Source organism: Rana temporaria, chromosome 2 (assembly GCF_905171775.1).
Source record: "Rana temporaria chromosome 2, aRanTem1.1, whole genome shotgun sequence".
In the NCBI taxonomy this organism is placed as follows: Eukaryota; Metazoa; Chordata; class Amphibia; order Anura; family Ranidae; genus Rana; species Rana temporaria.
The window spans coordinates 114,857,619-114,863,981 of NC_053490.1; the positions used below are offsets into that span (position 1 = coordinate 114,857,619).

General features: G+C 38.9%; 1 long non-coding RNA gene across 1 annotated transcript; it reads left to right on the top strand.

Annotated features, from left to right (window-relative positions):
* The first annotated feature begins 2,229 nt into the window (after positions 1–2,229).
* On the top strand, positions 2,230–5,979 carry LOC120929395. The gene is made up of 2 exons (XR_005747386.1): positions 2,230–2,818; positions 3,073–5,979. It is a non-coding gene; the product is annotated as an uncharacterized LOC120929395 (long non-coding RNA).
* Positions 5,980–6,363: the final 384 nt, after the last annotated feature.

Genomic DNA, 6,363 nt, shown 5'->3' on the forward strand with positions numbered 1-6,363 from the left:
TATACCAGATTTTTTGCTCCATAAGACGCACCTGACCATAAGGCGTACCTAGATTTTAGAGGAGGAAAATATAAAAAAAAAATCCTCAACCAAATTGTGTACTAAAATATTTAATAAAATTTAACAGAATAATATTTCTACACTGAAAACCAATGTAAGAGGGCACCCTAAACTGATCCCCAATGTAACTGGGACATTTACATGACCTCAACACAACAGGAGTATTTGCATATTGAGACATTTACACTGACCAGTGATGTAAATGGTGTATTTACAGTAACCCCCCCCCCCCATCTCTCTACTAATCTCTGCATTCTTATCTCCCTCTCAGTACTACTCTGCTAACCTCTGCACTCCAACCCCTCCTTCCCATTCAACTCTGCACACCTCTGCTCACCTCCTCTGCACCTCAAACACCCCTCTACATGCCCCCTATACTCACCTGTATGCTGTTCACACCTTCTAGGTGAGCTGCATCCAGAGGCGCGGGCGTAATTTGCATATGAATTGCGGCGGCCGACCTAACAATGACCATTTACATATCAATGCCAATCCTGTGGGGGGTTAAATAAAGAACAAAACCCTTTGGTTTCTCTCCCTGTAGCAGCTGAAGGCAGGGGAGAAACGTGATTCGTCGCTTCCGTGTGAGGGCCTTGCACCTATCCCTGTGTAACTGTCAGACATGGCTGTGCCTATCCACCAATAGGGATGTAGCTCAGTGCTAGGACAGAAAGTGCCATTCTGGGAGTGATCTGGTCAGAATCTGGGAGACCTGCAGCCAGGCGATTGGAACAACAGGGCTGACCTGGAGGCACAGATCTGCAGTGGAATCTGCTGGGCTTTGGCATCATTACAGGCTCATTATAGCCTTGTTTAAGGTGAGAGGCTAGGAGCTTGGTCTGCACAACTACACTAAGTGATCGTGCGGTGGATTGCAGCATCGTTTTTCAAGCACTATTGCACTTTGGGGAATATTCAATCAAGCACTTTATTATTGGACTTTGTTTTGGAGCACTGTGCACTTTTGAATTTTATTGAAGCACTGCATTTTTTTACACTATCTATTTATTTAGCATGGTTATTGTGCACATATTGACTTGTTTACACTTATTTAATTACCTATTGGGACTTTATTATTGATTATTCATTTTGGATTTTAATTTATCACTTTTTATATATACATTATTTATTTTTTCACTGGACTTTCTTCACTCATTAAGGAGTTTTTACACTTTATTTATTCAATATTGTGAAATTATTTTTTGATGACCGAAAAATCTTTTTAGTCATTCATTTATTTTGGATTTCATTATCTTCACGGTGTCCATCCCTCCCATCATGTTTGTTGATGTACGGTGGGATATAAGGAATTAGGAGTGGAACACATTTATTTTGATACATTGGTTAGGCATTTACATTTATGTGCTTATACGTTCATGTTTTTATTGACCATTTATTAATTTCTCATTGGCAAGCGCCACTACACTCCCTCTTTTACAGGGGAGAAACAGGATTTAGCTGGGGCAGAGTGATGCATAGGGCATCGTTCTGCCGCCGAAACAATCCCCTTTCAGTGGCTCCTCCTGGTCAGTTATTCGCTCCATAAGATGCACACACATTTCCCCCCATTTTTTGGGGGGGGGAAGTGCGTCTTATGGAGCGAAAAATACGGTACGCTTATTGCAATTTTTGTTACCAAAAATATGTAGAAGAATATAAATTGGCCTAAACTGATGAAGACATTTTGTTTTGTTTTTTTAAATTGGGGATATTATAAAAAAAAGTAAAAAAAAATTCAAACTGTTGCATTTTTTTGTTTATAGCGCAAAAAATATTATCCGCAGAGGTGATCAAATACCACCAAAAGAAAACTCTATTTATGGGGAAAAAAAGAACACATTTTGTTTGGCTACTTGCGTCGCACGACCACGCAATTGTCGGTTAAAGCAATGTAGTGCCATATTGTAAAAAGTGCTCTGGTCAGGAAGGGGTAAAATCTTCCGCGGCTGAAGTGGTTAAAACATTTTTGGGGGATATTATAGCAAAAAGTAAAAAAAAAATATATTTTCAAATTTGACGCTCTATTTTTGTTTATAGCGCAAAAAAAAAACCCTGCAGAGGTGATGAAATACGGGCAAAAGAAAGCCCTATTTGTGGAAAAAAAAAGGATGCACATTTTGTTTTGGTACAGCATTGCATGACCGCGTAATTGTCAGTTAAAGCGACGCAGTGCTAAATTGTAAAAAGTGCTTCGGTCAGGAAGGGGCTGGTTAATTTTGAGGCGTGTCCTTATAGGTAGGTGTCATGCCATAAGCCCATTTTACCTTTTATTTATAAATGTAATTGCTCTTGTCAGTGCTTCTCTTCAATGTAATTTCAAATTGTGGTGGTTGCAGTCCAACTATAACAAGTATAGGATTTTGAACATTAGACATATTAACATCAGTCTATTTTAGTTGCAGGTCTGAGTTATTTTGATATTTTAATTACAGGACAGGGTCGAAGGAACTGGGGAAGAGTATAGAAAGTTGCAAACATCTTCTGCTTCAATCCACACATCCTTGACAAGGAGGAGAGAGCAAGTTATTTATTTTCAGTTTAACATACAATGTAGTGAAATGTATGCATGTTTTGTGTTTTTGTTAATGTACCTATATTTTTTTTAAATGTGCTTCCAGATTAACATTATTCTTAAAAAGCTCTGCTCCACACTTCCTGATGCAGGAGCCTTCCCTGTTGATCCAACCATAAAGAGACATAAAGCCAAGAAGACATAATCAGGAAAAGGGAGTACTCCCTACATGCGCTCATAAGAAATGTAAGCAGTATTTAAGTGTCATTGATTCACATACTACTATGACATGCAGTTGTAGTTGTAGCTGCCCCCCTTAAACTGGGGATATACTGTAAAGACAGGATGCTGTCGGCAAATGCTCAATTTTTTTTTTTGTATGATTTTAAGTGCTCTGTTTATCGCATCTGCATGTGTTCTGCATTCTATTTTAACATATCAAATCTGAATTTTTGTATTTCAGCACCATTTTGAGTATTTTTTATATATTTTTTTTACAGGAGATGGAGGAAAAATGTACTTTATTGCTTGGATTTGAAGTTACGTAGGAAGAGAAATAGAAAAACGATTCCTTCATCCTAAATAGTTAGACATTTCTGTTTCAAGCCGTCCTTTTGGGATGGGGTTCGATTGATATGGTTCATAATGCTAGACTGTTCATGCAATAAACTGTAACTGCCATTTGCAGATAGCTTGTGATACAATCCATAAGCCCCTTAGACCTATGCTTTTATAATAAATTGGTCAGCTGTTGGCTTTATATGATGCCCTTTGTTTACCATTTCTCCTTGTTTTTAAAAAGAAAAAAAAAGTTTAATTGTTATAGAAATGTTCTCCCAGACCCAAATTGCTTTTTATGTTGTTTTTATTTTAATTATTTTGATGACTTATGATGAGCCTGAAATGGATTTTGCTTTATAATCAAAGTTGCTGATATAATTTGTTTTGTCAGTTTTTGGTTATTATAAAAAAAAAGTTTATTTTAAACATTAGATTTTTTTTATTTTTTACATTTTTATCTAAAACATGAATTTATACATGTTTTTGTTCAGCTATTTTCTGTTAACCAATTACAGCAATGTGCATGTGTTTTCAGAACTTTGGGCAAATTGTCTGGAGGAACAGAGGCACTAAACCTGATATTGAAGCATAGATACTAAGGCTCAATGGACACTATAATTTTTTTCTGCTTCTAGAAGCTAAATAGTGTTATCCTATGTGTCCATGCACACTACTTTAGGCTATTAGCATTTTTTGAGCTTCAGCTTATATGAGCAGAAAGTAAATTGTTTTCGTAGTTTCTTGAGCGTTTTTCCAGCAGAAAAATACGCTGAATGCTCCAAACTGCTACTAACAGATTTATTTTTTCTTTATGTACTGCAAAAATGCCAATACAATGCTAAGGCTCCTAACTGCTCCTAAATGCTTCTAAAAGCTACAAAAATGCTACTAAAAGCTGGCACAAAATGCTATTATCAGCATTTTTCACCTGGTGTTTTTTGGGGATTTTTTTTAGATTATAGTGTGCATGAGCCTAAACGAGTACACGTGCCAGAGAAATGCTGAGTAACCCTACAAGGGTAATTCATTTGTACAATATGAACTTTTCACTTATAAAGCATTAACGGATTTTGCCATACATGGGTATTGCCAAATCTGTAAAAACCTCACACAAAACAAACTATTAAAGGCTTTATAGGACTGTTGACCCTAAAAGGTAATCTATTGCCATATAGAGCCAAGTTACTGGCAAAATAGGTCTACAGCTGGCTATACAAATAGCTATCTGAACAATGAATATAACCAGAAGGAAGCTTCTGATCACTTAACATGCACATCTATTATTTTGTGTGCAATGGTAGATGGAAGTTGTAGACGGCAGTGGTTGAGAGTTCTGGCTAATCTAAATTTTTCTCTTTTTTTGTCAGCAAGGATGAACAGAAAAGACACAACGAATTTGTTGTGATATTGGTGTGCTTACACAAATGAAAGAAATTATTATACTGAAGTCATTGTACAACAATAACGGCACATTAAAATGATCTAATCTACTTAAGAATTCACACATATTACTTGTCACTTGTTGAATTTATGAAGTAGAATGCATTTGTTTATTAAAGATTTATTTCATGTTAGTGTTTTTATGGGACTCCACTAACCTGATGGTTTCTAAAGTGCCACCAGCATATCTCTATTAACTTTCTACTATGAAGCTGATTGCTTGGTCCGGTCTCCTCTTGCTGCCCATGGTACATGGTAGGCCACCATCAACCAATCGTACCTTTATTTTTTATTAGGGTTTTGCAGTTTCTGATAAAGCTCTCAAAGCCAATTAAAGCTCAGTTCCACCCAAAAGTGGTAGCTCCGCTTATCTGACGCCGCTACCGGGGCATTCAGAAAGCGCAGCGCTCTTCGCACATGCATAGTATGGAACTGGCTGGGAAGCCGCAAGGCTTCACTGCCAGTTTACCTTACAGAAAATGGCAGCAGCCGGGAGCCAATGGAAACTTCAGCTGGGGTGCCAACATCACTGGATTCCAGGACAGGTAAGTGTCCTAATATTAAAAGTCAGCAGCTACAGTATGTGTAGCTGCTGACTTTAAATTTTCTGGGGGGAGTGGAACATTTTAAAGCATAAAGGTAGCTCTGTTTGCCTGAACCAACATGCTGTGGTCAAGTTAAGGCGGCCTTTTTGAACTGGGGTTCTGCAGCATGCTGGTAGAGAAAAGCTGTGGGAGGAGACAAGCTCCCAATCCCCAACCATATACCATAGAGATGATTGGAGCCCTTCCAGTCTCTGTTAAGCTCTATAGTCAGCTTGCTGAACCCTCAGGTTTCCCAGTGGGACGGAAGAGCCAGAGAGCCATTGAAGGTTCCGGGAAATGTGGGGGATGTCACCTTCCACTGCTTGTAAAAACAATCCAGCAGCTAATTAGACACTAGGAATGCTTTTACAAAAAAGCCGACTGTTGGCTGAAAAAGACAATACCGGGATGATGCTTGCAGCTGCAGGCATCATCCTGGTATGTCGCTGGTCCTCAAGTGATTAAAGCCATTTGAATGAATGAAACTTCAATGTTACAAAACAATATGACTCCTACTACCCCCGTGAGCTGGATAGACCAAAACCTTCAAGCCTCGTACACACTGGCCTAATGTCGGGAGGCATCCGGTCTGACAGAAGCCGATTGTTTGGCCGGCTTCTTCGAACAAGCATGCTGTAAAACCAGCAGCCGTCCAGCTCCCGAACAACGCTCTTGACCATTGGTGGATAGCGCGGACCAGAGTGTTCTGGCAGGTGGGGGGCCGTCCCCCTGTCAGAACACAACAGTTCAGTGGGGGAGGTGGCTGTACTAACGTCAGATCATTAGTACAGCGGCTCCGACTGGAACTGTCAGTTTTTTTGTGATGGGCACACCTGGATTTTTTCCCTTTCCAAATAAATTTGGATAAAAGTGATTGTAAAGCTCTGAAAAAATGGATGGGGACCGGGATGGGGAGACTTCTAAATAAGTACAAAACCTGAGGCAGATGGATCATCTTGAATGCAGAAAGTCTACCCCACCACGATAGTTTGTGTTTTCCCAAATTCAATAAGTCCGTTTATAGTTTTTTTTTTTTAGGGGTATATAATTGTGCGTAAATAAAGACTTAGTGAATTTAGTTAACTGAATGCCCAGGTATGGGATGCTAGTTTCTGCCCAAGTATAGGGAAATTGGTGCTGTAGAAGATTATTCGCCACAGCATCAATACCTATATCCAGTATAGAAGACTTAGAGGCATTCACCCT